Source organism: Rhinolophus sinicus, chromosome 16, assembly GCF_057876585.1.
Source record: "Rhinolophus sinicus isolate RSI-liver-muscle chromosome 16, RSI-T2T, whole genome shotgun sequence".
Taxonomy (NCBI): domain Eukaryota; kingdom Metazoa; phylum Chordata; class Mammalia; order Chiroptera; family Rhinolophidae; genus Rhinolophus; species Rhinolophus sinicus.
Genome location: NC_142516.1, coordinates 170,694,626 through 170,712,518, shown reverse-complemented (window position 1 = coordinate 170,712,518; position 17,893 = coordinate 170,694,626). Strand labels below are relative to the sequence as shown.

Sequence of the window (17,893 nt, the reverse complement as noted above, 5' to 3'; positions counted from 1 at the left end):
TTTGAGTGTGAAAAATAGACTATGGCTTCTTGAATGAAATTTTGTAGATGACTTTACGTATAGTTTGAAAATAATTGCAAGCCTGCTTTTGTTTCATTTTAGCAACAATTATTCTGTCTGAAAAAAATATATAGATACTATTTTGAAACTATCTGGGTCATCACTTCAGCATGAAAAGGATGGTATTACAAACTTCTGGTTACATGTTGACACTGCTACATCATAAAACTTAGAGTAAATATCTTAAACAACAACAACAAATTCTCAAGCACTGTATCAGATACACAACTTAAATAGACACTAAAAAATGTCTTCACAGGAATGCCCTGCTGTTTCCAGGTGGAAACATGATAAATATTTTCTAATTGAAACACTTTCTTACTATTCCTGCACTCTAATTTCTGGCTGAAAATACGCATTGTAACAGCAACCCACTTGACATTTATTAGCTGAGAAAGAATATGCATTACTTGCTGCTACTGCTTATAAAAATTGATAATAATAATAGAGTGATTAGGAACTCTCTGCAACCAAATACTGACCTCCAGGCTCACAAAAATGAAGCTGTGAAATTCTCAATAACATATCACCAGAGAGAATTTTCTGGTACAAAAAAATAAAACAAAACAAAACAAAACAAAAAAAAACCAACAGAACTACATACCTGGTTTCAAGAGCAAGATACATGAATTCTACAAAATTCCTATTAATTATTTATTTCCAAATATCCATTATATCTCATCTTTTTTTTTTCTTTTTTTAAGTTGCCACATAACTGGCTAATAGCAATGCCATTTCAGGGGACACATTTAATGTTTAATATCCCCATTTTTTGCTTCAGTAGAAGCAAGGCATGAACAGATCAATTATGCATTTTAATTCTCAATGAAATCAATATTACTATTTTATTTTATAAAAATAAATTTTAAATAGTTGTCTTCTAAATTCTTTGATTGAACTCACATCCTGATTTAATTCCTCTCTTGGAAATTATTTTGCCCCAAATAAATTATTTTGTTTTACTTTTCTTGATAAATGTACTTCATTAGGGATATCTACATTCTCTACTAATTAAAGTAATATACTACCATAAAAACTGTAAAATACAGAAAATATTTTAAAACAATTTAAAAAGAAAAATACTCTAAAAATAAGTTTTTCATTTTTTCCAACATGTATCTGAGTTTTTAGGTTAACCATAATTTCCATCATTCTGTATGTTTTAATTCTATATAAATTACAAAACCATTGATAGAAATATGTCTTAAATTGCAAAACATTTTTGTTCATTATTGATAATAGTATATTTTTCCATTGCTTTTTTTATCAGAAAAATTAAATAAATTTGTAACAATTTTTGCTGGTCATATGGCAGAACACAAAATGTGAGATTATCTCAACTTTCTGAATAATACATTTATCCATGTATCTTAATGGTTTTCGTTAACATGTAGCTATAATCAAATGTCACTGGCTGTGGTGTTATGGGTGGATATCAAGTACAGAAGTACAATGAATATTTTTTTCTGCTGCCATTTAGTCTGTATAATAAGTGGCTGCATTTGGGTGTGATGGAAATTATTTCTAGTGTGTTTCATAAAGAGGTAACATCCTCCTAAAACAAGGCAAGATTCCATAATTGATACAGAAGATTCTGTCCTAATACATCATAACCGCATCTCATATCTATTAAGGTCACAGCATCCATCTCCAAGCATGGGTGCATGTAAGAATAAACTAATGTAAAGGTGAAATACCTATTCCAGAAAGATCTCTATGTGACCAGAATATATTAAAAAGGAGTTTGAGTTCTAGAAATATTTCCCTTACTATCTGTGCAACATGAATATTCATTGTATGATATACTTTACCAGCCATTGACTTTATAACTGTTGCAGCAATAATAAGGTTATATAGGACTATTGCTACAGCTGATGTTAGAAGATGTGATATTGGAAACTTTCTCCTGTAATTTCGCATCTCGATGTAAATAACTGTTAGAGTGCTAGCAATTCACAGATGGCCTTTAAGAACATTTTATCAGGTCTCAATGATTTAAACTCGACTATACGTATCATTCACTAATAAGGTTCTGCTTGTTCCCAAGTGGTTTAAAAGTGAGCTATATATTTTATTCTTTCATATTTCACAATTTGTAATTCATGTACGTGGTATGCACTATACTAGACACTCTGCATGCAAAAATGATTGAAATGGACATAACTTGTTTTCATAACGTTTCAATTTTGGAGAGGGCATAATAAGCAAGTTAAAAATTAGTTGACTGTACTAAATTTTATGTTGTGGGAATTACATGATTAATTGAGAGCAAGAAATACTGAAAATAGACTTTTATAGAGTTACTAAATATAGCATAGTGCCACTTGCTCCGAAAGTATTCTTGGCAGGCATTGTTAATTGATCACAGCAATCTGCTAAGATCCCTGGCATGACCTTGCTACTTTCAGCATAGTAATCCATGTAGTATTTGTCAATCAAAAAGAGTTCTCTGGAAAGTCGGGCTCTTCGTACTCTGGCCAAATATTTTCACCCAAAGTCCAGAAATTATATTAAGTTCTTCTTTAAAAAAATAAAAAGAAAAGAAAAAAAAAAAAGAAAGCGCTCAATTCTCCCCTTGTCTTTCAGGCTTATACGTGTGCCCTTCTGTAAGTTGACTACAATTTGCAGGCATGTTAGCTTCAACTGACATAGACAATAATTACATTAGTATAAATCAACCTTTTAACCTTTGTTTTCATTGTCTGTAAAATAGGGATAAGACTAGCACCCACCTGACAGGGTTGTTTTGAGGAGTAAATGATATAACGTATGTATTAAAAGCCCGAAGTCTGGCTTATAGTAAGTGCATCCTATTAGATGTACTTTTTAAAAATACGAACTAACTCAAGTTTAGCTTAATACGCATACAGCTGAATAGACATGGAAATGATTACAGCTTTATGAATATACATACAAATGCGTTAATGTATATACAATATGACCTAGCTCTGTCTCCTGGGAGGCCTAGAAGAAATGACACCCCAAGAATACTAAGCACACCACTCGGTGGCCGCATTTGGTTTCTAAATATAATTTTCTGATAAGAGGAACAAAGGCTATTAAAGAAATGGCTGACTGCAGGCCTTGAGCAAGAAAAATACAAGATAAGCCTGGAACATCCTGTAGTGCCAGAAAGTTACAGGCATTCAGAGAAGAAGAGATCACTTTTAGGCTTGAAATTTTAGAGCAAGAGGGATTGAGAAGGCCACTCCAGGCAGGACTCCGGAGCAGAAAATTAGTGAGTGGGCAGAACGGTTTGTGCAAAGTAACAGAATGTGGAAAGTGAGTGAATACAACAAATATGTTTCTCTGAATGTGGAACATTATCTATGAAAAGTACAAAATGATACTGGAAAAACCTATTTCTCTCTCTTATTATTACTTTTAACGAAATTTGTGTGTTATCATTTTAGAATATACAGCATGGTTTTGTGAATATAAGTTTACTCAAAACTTGCAAAAGTGTGTAAGAGAATGCTTCAGGGTATTTATTTTAAAAAATACACAAGAATGACTTGTAATAAATTAGGCAAAAGAATATAATTTACAGAAATGTTAGGTGAGCCTCTGGCTCAATTCTCCTCTGGCTCACTATTTCAACTGAGAGAAAACCTGGTAAAGTTCAGATTAGAAAAGGATTTGAACAACAGATTTTATTGTTTTGATTTTATTCCATGGGAAGTTAGAATCCACCGTTTTATAGTTATTAGTCTGGATTGCATAAACGTATTTGGAGATAAATCTGTCATATGGAGTTTAAAAAGTCACTCAGTCCATTCAAGCTCTTCTATGTCTATTCATAAGAATTTCAAAAGCAAGGCCTAGGTAAGAATAATTGGGAGAAAGACATAAAAAGGAAAGTTGTTAGAATATTGGGTATAATTAATTATTGGAAAACAATTTTGACTTAAAGAAAAGATAAAGGTGATACAAAACTTGGATGGCATGGAGGATTGTGGCATTAACAGAAATAGCTCTGTCAAAACGAGGGAATATCTTACATATATCTAGCCATATTTGGGGAGTTTCGTATGAAAGCAGCAGATGGTCCTTTGTAGCCACAATTATTTTCTATCGGGCATATTAGCACATGTTTGGGATGAGTCCAGACATGGAAGACTACTTAAAAAAAAAAAATCCTAGTAGACTATTATTAACCTAATTTTAGAAAGTTAAATATATTGGATAAAGCAGCAGCTGTATGGTGCCCTAAGGTGGGAATAAAAAAAGAAAAAAAAAAAAAAAGAACAGACTAGACAGAAAAAAAATTGCATTGAGGACACATGAAAGCAAAATTTCAGACATGAGGTGTCATTGTGGACACCTGGGCATTTGATCTTTAGGAGGTGGACCGCCTCCTGTGCCACAAAGGACAATGCCATTACCGGGGCTACTTCACTCAATTGCAAATGTAATTACATCCATCTCTGTGGTACCATTTTCACTAAATAAGACTGAATCAGCTAGCCAAAGATAGTCTATTTAGGCACTTCTGTGTTACTTTTAGTATTTTAGGATTAGCCATGATATATTAGTTGAGAACATAGAGAAAGGAGTGCATGCACCTGGATGGATTTTTCAAATATTTAAAATATTTGAAAGTATTTTTAAAGTACTTTTAAAAAAATCAAACCTACTTAAGGTAGAATTATTTCTGTAGCATACCATAGATATTTCTGCTTTCTTATGCAGGAAATAGTTAAACATACATGCATTTTTTTTAATTAATGATTTAAAGTGATCAACCTATTATTGTCTTAATAAATACAGTGAACTGTAACTCCTGCATCCTTTGTCAATGTCATCCTGTCAACTGTAAACTATTACTTTCCCTGCTGTCAGTGTGCCTGACTCTAAAATTCCACCACATTCTAATTTATTATTTGTTTCTCCTCTAAGAAAATAGGCACACAATAGTGATAAAATTTATGTATTAAATAATTTTCAATATTTAGCATAATGAGTGACTTAGGAGTAAGTTGCAAGAGGCTATTCTACTGTGTAGTTTGTTCTTATTTTTATGGTCAAAGGAGAAAAACCTTATATATGCAATGAAAAGGTATCTGCCACCAAGAGAGATTCAATGTAAAATTGATATATTTTTAACATAGGAGAAAAAAAAAAAGGTTAGATTAAGTAGCATTAAGGATTAAATATGAAGTAACAAAATCTGTTTTATGTTTTTATGTATTTAGTCCTGCTCCTAATGTTCATTATATTTTGTAGCTATAGAAATAGATATAGAAAGAAGAATTTACTTAGAATTCCACTTTGAACCTGAGAATTAATCTTTAATGTATACCCTACTTGTTTTAGAAAGGAGTGTTTGTTATAGAGTTATTAATCAAGTCAGAAGACATGTTAATCTTTGTTTTAATGAGCTATGCTATAACACAGTGAGCCGTTTTTAACACAAAATGATGACACCACTATCCATCTGGTGGCTGCTTATTAAAGATACAAGCATGAGAGAACATCAAATAGCCTCTAGAGTCCTGATATTGCAAACCCACATCTAGTAATAGATAACTCAATTATAACAACAACAAATTGCATCATTATTATTAATGTATCTGAATTTATCTTTAAACATAGTGAATAGGCATTGGGATTCCATTATATGTCATTAACAATGCCCCCACAACGTGAAAAATATTGTTTATACGATATTGAGTAACAAATGTACATTAAGCTTAGTTCCACACAAAATAGGAGCAACTATTAAAGGCGCAACTAACTAAAATGTGACATGAACGCGATACATGCCAAGACAGAGCACAAATAAAATGCCACAGGAGTGTGTAAGTAATGAGATAAATTCCTATGTGAGGCAATGGTTCTCAGCCAGAGGCAATTTTGCACACAAATGCTCTCTCCTACATAATAAACATATGGCAATGTTTGGGGACATACTTAGTTTTTGTACCTGCGGGTCACTATGGTATATAGACGGTAGAAGCCAGGGGTGCTGGTAAACAACCTACCACATGCAAGACAGCATTCTCAACAACAAATTATCTGGCTCCAAATAAAAATGCTTCTAAACTTGAGATACCCTGTTGCAGGAAAGTGAAAAGCTACTTCAAAGAAGCCACATGTATGTTTACCATTGAAAAATATGTAGGATTTCAAAAGGTAGAATTGGGGTGGCAATATAAAACATGAGGGATCAGTGTGGGAAAAAATGATAATTTTTAAAATAAAGGTTATATACAAGGAATAAAGGATAAGTATTTGGCTAATGGCTAGAATGTAATGTGTATTCCAGATATGCAGATGCAGAAAAGAGGAGGTTGAAAAATTGAGTTGAATGGCATGCCAAGACTTTGTATGTACAGTCGTGGGCTGGTTGACAAAGGGATGCATTTTGAGAAATGTGATCTTGGGCAATTTCATCACAGAGTGCACTTACACAAACCTAGATGGTAAGCCTACTACTGTAATTCTATGTGTTATTCTTTTATACCCCTGGCAGCTGCACAGCTGCAGGTGCGTTCACATCAGCATCACCACAAATACACTTGGCTTTTCTTTTTGTAATGCAAGTACCCAACTTAAACTTTGGTTGTCCAGGCATCCACTTTAACCAGGCATCCATTTCAAAGAGGCATCCAGCATCTACTAGGGCCATCACACATTGCCAGCTACATGGCTCGATAAAGAGCCAGACCAACTCCTTCCACTGCGGCTCCTTGTTTTAGATCTTGTGTTGTTATATTTTGTTTCAATTTTTTTTTTTCTCCACCTTCAATTTAAATTCCTGCTCTTATGTTTTTAAATTCATCAATGAAAAATGAGACTGTGAAACCCTAGGCCTCCACTCTCAAGCCTTACAAAAGCAGAAGCCTAGGACTCCGGTTTTTTTCTCTCTCTCTCTCTCTTTCTCCCTCTCTCTCTCTCAATCTCCTTTGACTTTGCTGTGTGACCTCTGGTGTGCCTTGTATGCTACCTCTTAGGGCCTGGAAGTAATAAACTCTTTTTTTCTTCCAAATTTCCTAACAGTTGCCAAAAGGCATCTTGTAATTGTAAAAAGAATCACAAGAGTTGGTCCAGCTGTTACACTGGTTTAGAAAGAGGAGATGTGTGTGGGAAGCTGACTGAGGCCTAGGTGAGTGCCCCCAGGCCTTTCTCGCCCATTAGTATCCATAAAGTGAGAACTGCAGGAAAGAGTAATATACTGGGCTACAAAAGAGTAATGCACAGAGCTCTGATGTTATGTCTGACAGCTACCAGTCACTAGGCAATAGAACGTTTACAGCCCCATTATAATTTTATGGGACCACCATGGTATATGTGGTCTATCTTGACCAAAACGTCACTATGTGGTACATGACTGCATGACACACCACACAAACAATGTCTTTCATTTTGTAACAAACTGGGATGATTCTATAATTCTATCTTGCAGTGAGTTCTTGGGATCATTGTTATTTTGTTTTGTTTTGTTTTGTTTTGTTCTGTTTTACTTAGCTGGTATTTCCATGTCAGTCTGTCAGTTTTTCTCCTAATGAGAAATTAATTTATTCTACTTTACCGGTGTATGAGAATGTATACAACCAGTCCACCACTGATGGGAACTTTACAAGATGCAAGCAATGATGCAACTAATGTTCACACATATTTTCAAATGTTTTCCAATGATATAATTTCTAAAATGCTTTAGTAGCAATGTAGGATTTTAGGAAAACAAATTTCAAACCAAGTCATTTTGGGAAAGCTGAAGAATGAGGTTACAGGGATTGTAAGTAGGGAAGAGGCAGTGGGAATGGAAATATTAGGCCTATTTAATAATTATTGTAGAGGTAGATTTGATACAATGGTGTTAGAGTGTGTGTAATTTGAAAGAGAATCCAAATTTCCCAGAATGAGTATGTGGTGGTGATATATATAGTAGTGTGATGGTTAATTTTATGTGTCAGTTTGAGTGGGCCATCGGGTGCCCAGACTTTAGATCGACATTATTCTGGATGTGTCTGGGAGGACATTTCTGTATGAGACTAAGATATAAACTCGTAGATTGAGTAAAGCAGATTGTTCTCCCTAATGCGGGTGGGCTCCACCCAATAAGCTGAAAGCCTGAATAAAACAAAAATGCGGCTCCTCCTGTGAGTAAGAGGGAATTCCTCCTGCCTGACTGCCTTTGTGCTGGGACATCAGATTCTTCTTGCCTTTGGAATTGAACTGAAACATCAGTTCAGCCTGGGTTTTAAGTCTATGGTCTTTTGGAGTGGAACCACACATCAGCTCTCCTAGGTCTTTAGTTTGCCAGCAGATCTCAGAACCGTTCAGCCTCTGTAATTATGTGAGAGCATCCCTTGTAATAAATCATTTAAAATAAATATATGCATATGCATATATACAAAATAATAATATTAACTGATTGATTAATTTGCTTAATATTAGCCAATTGATATTAATATTAATTGATATTAATAACATATGTTATATATTTGTATCTAGTTATGTATGTATATATCCTTTGTGTTCTATTTCACTGGACAACACTAATTGATGCAAGTAGTAACTGTGATGAGTTTCTCTTAACGTGTTTCTTTTACCTTGCTTTGTTTTGATGTTGTTTGCTCTAAAAATGAGTTTTGGTGCTGACCCGAGTCAAAATGCTTAAAAACTAGTTCATCTTTTATTACCGCCATAGCACATATTGGTAATGACTTATTCACAGCTTTGACTCTCTGGGACAATTGTAGTCGCCATCTTTATTCTGCCTTTAGACTCCCTTGACAATCAATAAATCCCTATTTTCGGATGAATTCACTGCTCTTGTTCTCACTGTCAGTGTTCCCCGCTGTTCTTTCTGTTTAACATACAAAGTCATCCATGCCACAGCTACTAGCCTCACCGTGCTATTTCTACCCATTTTCTCTGTCCATAAATATGTTTTTCTGTGTCATGTTATAAAACTATGCAGAACCTGAACTATTTTTCTCAGATAGCATATTATTTTTTTAATTTACATTTAAATTAATTGTTATTGATTTATAAGGGGGAAAATCTATATTCTTACTAGCTAGATTAAATATTTATTTAAAAGACAAATGTCAGAGGGGTAGTAGATGGGGGAGGAGAGTTATCACTGTGTGAGGGATATAAATGATAAATGTCTAACTATTACATTGTTTTGTACACCTGAAAAAAAGTTGAAATGAACAAACAAAAAGACAAATGTCAATGAGAATATCACAGTTGATTTTTGGATATTAATATATTAACATCACAGAAATGTTGAAAAAATAATAGGCTTCTAATTTTAACTCTTAACAATTGTAATAATGCTGGGAAAATTTATATTTATTTATATAGCTTATGAATCTAAGATCATTTCTGAAATCCAAGACAGGGATTACTTGAGAAAAGATCACTGTTTCTATTGAATGTAAACACTATTGCTGCATGCCTGGTGTTCCATTCACTGTGAAAACAATTATGACGGAAGCTGGACTCAAGCTGTCCTCCACTCAGGTACCAAAGACATACAGAGAAGCTCCACCTGGGCTATTAAGGATAGGCTAGTGGCCATCCCTTTGTGTGATTCAGCCTCACCATTACATCTGCCCAAAGATAAGAGAATCTCTTTGAATAAAAAAAAAAAAAAAAAAAAAAAGATATGACTTTAAACCATGTCCACAACTTTTTACTTATTTTCTTGCAGCAATGTTTAAACTTTATAAAACTCAGTTTCCCCATTTTAAAAATGTCATTAAAATTTATTATTTCATTGGATTTTGGCAATGATTTATGAGACAATGTAGGTAAAATCTGTGTCCGGTACGTACTCATTCTTTCTTAAACATAGATGGAAAAGGTATAACTATCCAACCAAGTCATTTTCTTATGACCTCTTGGTTTTCTCAATCAGGGATAAAGAGAAGAAATCTATAGGGCATTTTTGTGAATCCCTTTAGTGTCCATTATCCAATCACTTTCCCCCACCCCTTCCTTCCTTCTCAAAGTCCCAGGGATGCTCTCATAATTCATTTAGAGGATAATGGCATGCTCTAGGTAACCCTTTCAGCTCATGGAGAACTTTCATTGTTGGGCTCACTAGCAAATGGTGAGAGCAATTTTTCAGATCTACTTTTACTGAAATCAGTTACTACAGCAGCTCTTCAAGTAATGTCTTTTTATTATAACCTTCATGAAAAAAAAAAAAAAAAAACACACACACAAAAAACATTCCTTGCCAGGGCCACTCTCTGAGTGGAGTTTGCACATTCTTCCCATGTTTGTGTGGATTTTCTCCAGTTCCCTCCCACATGCCAAAGATGTGCACCTGAGGTGAACTGGCATGTCTAAACTGTCCCAGTCTGAGCAAATGTGGGTGAGTGTCAGTGTGTCTGTGATGAAAGGGCGTCCTGTCCACCTTGTGCCCTGGTATGATGGGAGAGACTGGCCATCTGTGACCCTGAAATACAATAAACAAGTTGGAAAATAAGGATCTTACTTGTTTTTATTAATCTTTCTTAAATGTATATATAGTTCACATTAATTTCAATGTTTAATATTAGAAGCATTTGGTGATGTTTTGGGGACCAGAAATATGCTTTAGGAAATTAACTCTCATTTATATCAATAGCCTATGGTAAAATAGGTTTCATTATATGCCCTTTAGCTTAAAGTTGCCTATCCATGATGTTAAGTGAGGGCTCGTGTATAATGAAATGTTTATTAAGAAGGCAGATGGTCTAGTTTTCTTAAAGCATATAAAATATGCTATGGGTTACTACATTTCAAGTCTCAGCCTCATCATTAACCTCATGTACGACACATGTGCCTCAAAGTCCTTGAGAAATACTTATCTTTGCCAAGTGGACAATAGTAAGAACACTGTTCGGTTCGGCCAACTACTCTGTATGTACCACCTGACATTTATAGTGCATAAAACATAGTTCAATACAGAGATGTGTCTTCCCTACCCACAACTGGCTTCCCACGTAACATTACATACTATTGTTGAAGGTGCTTATATTAGTCCAATGTCATGAAGGATAAGGTTAGTCAAGAAGTGCTTAAACTTCCCTTCATGTATTTTTTGTCCTTTTATATAAGGCCATATGCCCCCACTAGAGTGGACCTCTCTTGCTCCTGTAGATTCTATATTAATTCACCCTCAACCAAAGCGTTAATAAGACAGTTTTAAAAAGACTAAACTACAGCATTGGTGGTTAGCAATCCTACCCCTAAAGAAGAGCACAGTATATTATAATTATAGTGTTATGGTATCTTTCTCAATGTAAATACTGATGTTGATTACAATGATCAATACCGGTTGACAATTTATCTTCTTTTTGTTTGTTTGTTTGTTTGTTTGTCTGTTATATGATAAATTCTTACGAATGTCCTCCCATGCCATTTTACTGAACAGATTAGGAGGAAGTATTTTAAAACAGTAATATAACAAATATTGTTGTATCTTTAGAAATGACTCAGGGTTTTCTTTCCTAGAGCTCCACAGCCACCTGTGTTACATGTTTCATACAGAAGAATGGCAGATGAGGGTAAACGGGATCAAATATATGGTGATGGAAGAAGAACTGACTCTGAGTGGTGACCACACCATGTGATAGATAGGTGATGTATTACAGAATTGTATATCTGAAACTCATATAACTTTACTAATCATTGTCATCCCAGTAAATTTTAATTAGAAAAAAAAAGAAATAAAAAAGAAGAGTGGCAGATCATAATCTTAAGATTTTTGTTTTGTTTTGGTTTTTACTTTTCAGAATTTTCTCACCAGGAGAGTATTTGACATAAAGTGGAGTAAATACTGGTGGGTAGTGACGAAAAGCCTTTGACTCAATGAGTTATTATGGTTCAGGAGCGCTGCCTTCCTCAAGATACATTTCCATTCAAAGAAGATAGCTGGAGTTTCATGAAGTGAAACAAATATTTTAAAGACCTCTATTCCAGCATGTCAGATGTGAACTTTGAGACTGTTTAAAATAGCTACTTGGGGGGAAAAGTACAAAAACAAAAGACAAGCAAAATAACCATTTCATTGGCCCACTGAATTTCACAGATTGGAAATGAACACCTGAGATTTTGAGTTCTGCTTGTCAACTGAAGGCAATAAGTAATGATTTCAGCTTCATTTTCCCCACCTGTCACATTGGAATAATGTTCTCCTTTATACTCTCAGTGATATGATAAAGTCCCTGAATAGTGGCATGGGAAATATTAGTGAAGCAGATAAAAGTGTTTGGCCTCCAGTACCATGGCTGTGACAAGAGTTAATTGTAGCGGAGGGACATGATAAAATATTTGGAATCCAGGCCTAGATAGTGGTAATAAAAAGAAAAGGAAATAAAAATCCCAAAAGAAGCTGCGTATATTTAGATTACTAAAATAGTGTCTATTGGAGAGAGGTAGTTGCTGCAAAATGTCCTGGCTTTGTGCTCTATCTCCTTTTGTTTACACAGGTATTGGGGGAACATTGTGGAATAGGCCCAGAATGTCACCAGCATTGATAAAAAGACCAATGTTTCCTGAAGCCAGAGACATATATTCTTTTATGTTATTGTCTTACTTTTCTGTTGAATAGTTGCTTACTTCATACAGCTGAAATGAATGCCAAGAATAGTCAAAAATTCCATTCAAATCATAAAAGCTCAGTTTTGATGAAAAATACAGGTCTACTGAAAATGACCTTCTGTTCTTGAAAGTTGAAAGGTGGGGACTGTTAAAAAGATCTTGTTAGATATAAGCGATCATTGGGAAGGACAAAGAGCTAAGTAATGTCTGAGACAAAACTTACAAGCTTTTAAAATAAACGCAATATTTTTAAGTTCACTGACTAGTAAAATAAGTAAGCAGTATTTCCAAGATACTTGAATCAGCTCTTTTTGTAGCACATACATATGCACTTGTAGTGCACATACATATACTCACCCACACATATATGTGAGAAAAAGAGAGACAGAGGTATTGTAAATTATCTTCCCTTTCCAGACAGAGCTACGCAGTATACATTAAATGTGTTCATATTTTTATTTAAAATACTGAATCTGTTTACCTAACTATGTAAAACATTTAAAAGCTTCACCTTACCTGTCTTCATTACAGCAATGTCTGTCTTCAAACATATAAATTTTATCAAAATATTTTAACTGCAATGTCTTATAGAAAGTCTCCTTTGGTAAAAATTAATGTATAGCTACATCTGATTCACCTCTTTGGCTTTTAATACATTCAGAATACCCAAGGTGATTATTATTGACAATAGTTGCATGTGTATTGTATTATTTATATTGTCATAAATATGAAGGTCTGAAACATGTATTTATGCATATTTGCATGTATTTATAGTAAATAATTATAATTATTTAGACAGTACTACATTGAATTTCACTCAATGTCATCATGCAATACTAAATTATATATATTTATTTTCTGGTACTACATATTTTTTGAAATACATATTACTACTTATCGATTCTGTATAGTATAAGCCAGGTAGATAGTAAGTTGTCAATCTGCCAAGGAAACAATGGGAATAGCAAACGAACACATTTTCCAAGGACAAAGTATTGATTAAAAGGATGGATTTATCAATCTGGAAGATCACCTACTGATAAAATTCCTGGGTAAAGAATAATCTTCTGAACACAACAATCAAATTGATAAGTATATTATGAGTCATTTGACTAAAATCATTTGCACTAATAATTAATATTTCACTTTAATTTCATGGAAAACAATATTGAAAAAATAAATTCTTTATTGTGTAATTTGTAGGATATCTTGGTGTTTTGGAAAAGGTTTTAAATATTAATGACATTAATAAATACTTCATGTATAATTATTTATTATTTCATTATGCTATTAATCAAGTTAAAAAAATATAAAAACCCTCGAAGAAAGACAATAGAAGTCCCTAAGGCATTCTGCTATTTATAATAAAAATATATACATGACCTTTATAATCACAGTTAAAATGCATTAAGTTAAGATGCATTAATGCAACTGAACCCTTTTCATGTCAATTTTTTTCCTTTCGGGTTTATATAAAATGATATTTAATAAGGTGCGTACTTATAGAATAATTCTATCACTCAAATGTAATACAAAGTAATACATATTCCAAAAAACTCATTTGTTTGCCTAGCTTTTAAGTCATGATGTTTCTTAGAAATAGATTAAATTGACTAAATATAGTTATTTTAGAAAAAATTGACTTTTCAACTCAAATATTGTTTTTTAAACAACAATGGCTATACCTCCAAATTCTAGTAGCACCAATAAAGTCAATTACTATTATAATTTATTATGTTGCTAAATGAGAAGTACAGAATAAATACTAAGATAATAAAATTATCCATGACAATGAGACAGCCTAATTCTCCTGATTTTGAATGTGGTATTATTTCAAAATTCTTCGGTGTAAGGTATCAATTCTCCCCTTGAGATCTATATACATAGGTTCTTAAGTCCAGGCTAGATATCATATTCTTCTTTGCTTCTCATGCCTTCTGTAGGGCTTAGGATATACTAGTATCTCACAAGAAAGTTGTTTGAAAAGCAATTAACACATAACTTAGAAGTGACCATCATTTGGGGGGAATTTAGGCTACTGCAGCAGGGTAAATATTCAAATAATCCCTCCATCCTACCCTCATCTATTTCTGTTTGCCATTAGTTTGACCAAAAAAAAAGTAAAAATCTAAAGTATAACCCTAGGAGAGACAATGTTATATGCCATCATACGTCAGTGATACATATGTGAGGTTTTCACAATAGATAAGAAAATTAGAGGATGGAAGGAAACAAAGGGTATACTGGCATATGTCAAACAATAAATCACTGTATAGTCTTAATACTGCAAACATTTTATCAAAAGGATATCTTACAAAAACAATCAAAAGTATCTTTGAAAAAATAATAAGAAATACATTCTATTTTAGGGAAAACCTTTTGACATGCTAATAGTGTTTCATGGGAGCATACACCTATATGTCTATATGTCTATGAGCCTCCTGTCTGTGAAACAATGTACCTTTTTTTTTTTTTAATGAGTTGGCCATAATCCATTTTTTTCAATCAGTTTATCTGAATAGCTTTCAAGTAAAACTGGCTTGGAAAATTCCTGTAAACTAAGCATTAGTGATTTGCTATACACTAAAGGTGATGGTGCTTAAACTTTGGTTTTTAGAAAGTTTATATTTTTAACAAGCTCCCAATATACCATAAATATAAAAATCACTACTTTTAGAGAAACTCTGATTTCCATTGCATGACTATAGACATCCATTCTGCAGGAGATAAATATGGACTACCTCTTTTATGTAAAAAGCTAAAAATAAATTTTGTATGAAAAAAATTTACATTGTGGGATACAGATATGACCTCTATAATGTTATTCAGTAATATGTTGTAGTTTCAAAGGTTTCCATGAAAGTATTTCATCTGCTTTATCTCAGTAAGAAGTCATCTCCTTTTCTTTCTGAAGTTAATTCTACTTTCTGGGTATTGGCTAAAGTGCCCTTTTGCTTTAATTAGAATTTCGGATTCATCGTTATTTCCTAAATTTTCTTACATTAAAACTCTAGCTCTTTCCTCTTAACAAGTAAAAAATCCTTTAAAACCAGTCTGCCCCTGTGTCTCATAATACTTTTTTTCATTATTCAAGCTTTTGAAATAAATTATCCTCCATTTATTGGCTAGTTAATATCTGGTTAGTTTCAGAAGCATAGTTTCAAAGGATAATTCCCTAACACTCCTCTGGAAAAATGTCATCAAGCCCATTTTAATTGTGGAAATCAAATAATCCCTTGAAGACCTAATGACACTTCATGATCTATTCAAAATTTCAATGCTTTTTCTCACTGTTAAGACTCATGTGAGCTAGTCTGAGTACCTGAAACCTATACTAAATTTCATCACTGCTTCCTCTCTTTCAAATCTCTTTCCTTTTCCTTCCTCTTCACTTAAATTAACAGCATCTATGTTTCAGTGATCTATGTAAACATTATTTTCTCTAAAACATCTTCCTTCTCCTTGCAGAGTTGGTTAGCTGATCCTACATTACCATGTAATTATCTTGATAAAGTACTTCTATCTCATTGGAAATTGTTTGCTTAATTGTTATCTTTCCCACTACAACGTCAGTGCCTGCAAAATAAGTACCACTTCTTTCTTGCCAGGAGGCACTCAAAAGTGAATGTTGTTTTGTTCAACTATGAGCTCTGGTAGATGCATCCTGTTATTTTGAGTTGTTCCTTTCCAGTTAGTTTTGTAGATTCTTCTTCCTAGCCTGGATCTTAATTATATTCATTCATTTAGTCATTCAGGAAATATCAATTATGTATCTATAGATGACCAGTTCTGCTCTGGATACCAGAGATTCTACAGAGGACAGAACAGAAATATTTCCTGCTCTGTGTTTCTCATATTCTGGGCTAAGACAGAATATAATATTTCATGAGTAATAACTATATTGAAAAACTAAGTAGAGTAAGTGAACAGTTAGTGACTTGTGGCATATGGATTTTACTTAAGATTAATACACAGGGAAGTCTTCTGTGATCTGGTACATTTAATGAGAAAACTAAGCCTTCAAAACAGTCTGACTTCTGAGAGGAAGCAAGTCCTAGGCAGAGCAAACAGTAATTGCAAAGTCTCCAGAGTGAGAGTGTGAATTATGTGCTTGAGAGAAAAACAAAAACAGAAAATGATGGTTCAATGTGGCTGAAGACAGTGAGTGAGGGAGAGATAAAGGAGATGAGACTAGAAGGTTACCTGAAGAAAAAAGTCAGGAAGAGATTCATAGGACATTGTAAGAACCTAAATTTCACTATGAATGGGTTGGAAGCCATTAGACATCTTTAAGCAGAAGAATGATATCATCTGGCTTTTCATTGAAAATATCACTCTGACTGCTCTTTGGAAAGTAGACTGAGAGAGCATGGCTCCTGGTAGAAGTGGAGAGACAAAAGGGCTTTATTACAGGTCAGAATGCTGGGCTTTTTCAGTCCTAGGAAGAGGAGGGAGACCTAGCAACACAGAGTGAAAGTGTGAAAGAAGAGAAAAATGAAAGAATGTGTCACAAAAACAATTTGAAGAAAAAAATTTAAGGAAGGGGATTTTCAAGTCAACTGTATCAACTGATCTGTTGACAAAATGAAGACTGAGTTTGGCAACATGGATGTTACTGACAGTATGAACTTAAAATTCCCTCATTTTACTTATCTGATTCTGTTACTTTTTACTGCTTGATGACGTCTACTTAGCTAGTCTTTCCCTGCTGCCTCTATTTGATAACTAGATGTTTCCAACCCAGACTGCGTTAGCAAATTGCAGACTACTTTTCCAAATTCTGTTGGATATATCCATTTGAAACTCAACGTATTGCACTTAATAAAATATCCCCATTTACTTCCACATATATTATTTTACTTAAGTCTCTTTTTCAATGTGGGAAAGAATTTAGATTCAATGAAGTTGTCATGATTCACAAGTAATGTTTATTTAATCTCTTAAATATCTGTAAAAAAAAATCCCCTCCTTGCCATTCCTGCTCCACAGTTTATGAAATTGTCATTTCTTGCCTAAGCCCTATGGAAGGCATGAGAAGCAAAGAAGACTACGGTATCTAGCCTGGACTTAAGAACATATTAGTCTCTTTGACACTGTCATCATAAAAATCCAAAATGAAAATGGAAGTAGGAGAGTTCAGATTTACAAAGCAAAGAAGTAACTAAACTTAGATCCATTTATATATCACTGTCTGAGAAAGGAAATGAAGGGTCAGGAACCAGAAGTCAAATATCCTTTGTCCGTGCAGTTTTTGAAACTTCTTTTGGGTTAGGGCCACATT

The 17,893-nt window shown here is 33.7% G+C and overlaps 1 long non-coding RNA gene across 2 annotated transcripts; it reads left to right on the top strand.

Annotated features, from left to right (window-relative positions):
• Nucleotides 1–3,144: 3,144 nt before the first annotated feature.
• Nucleotides 3,145–15,417, top strand: LOC109458358 (uncharacterized). 2 transcript variants are annotated; one of them, XR_016019221.1, is made up of 4 exons: nucleotides 3,145–3,342; nucleotides 6,329–6,485; nucleotides 11,524–11,649; nucleotides 11,805–15,417. It is a non-coding gene; the product is annotated as an uncharacterized LOC109458358 (long non-coding RNA). The 2 variants fall into 2 exon arrangements; XR_016019220.1 differs by lacking the exons at nucleotides 11,524–11,649; nucleotides 11,805–15,417 and adding an exon at nucleotides 7,063–7,171 and having other exon boundaries at nucleotides 3,146–3,342.
• Nucleotides 15,418–17,893: the final 2,476 nt, after the last annotated feature.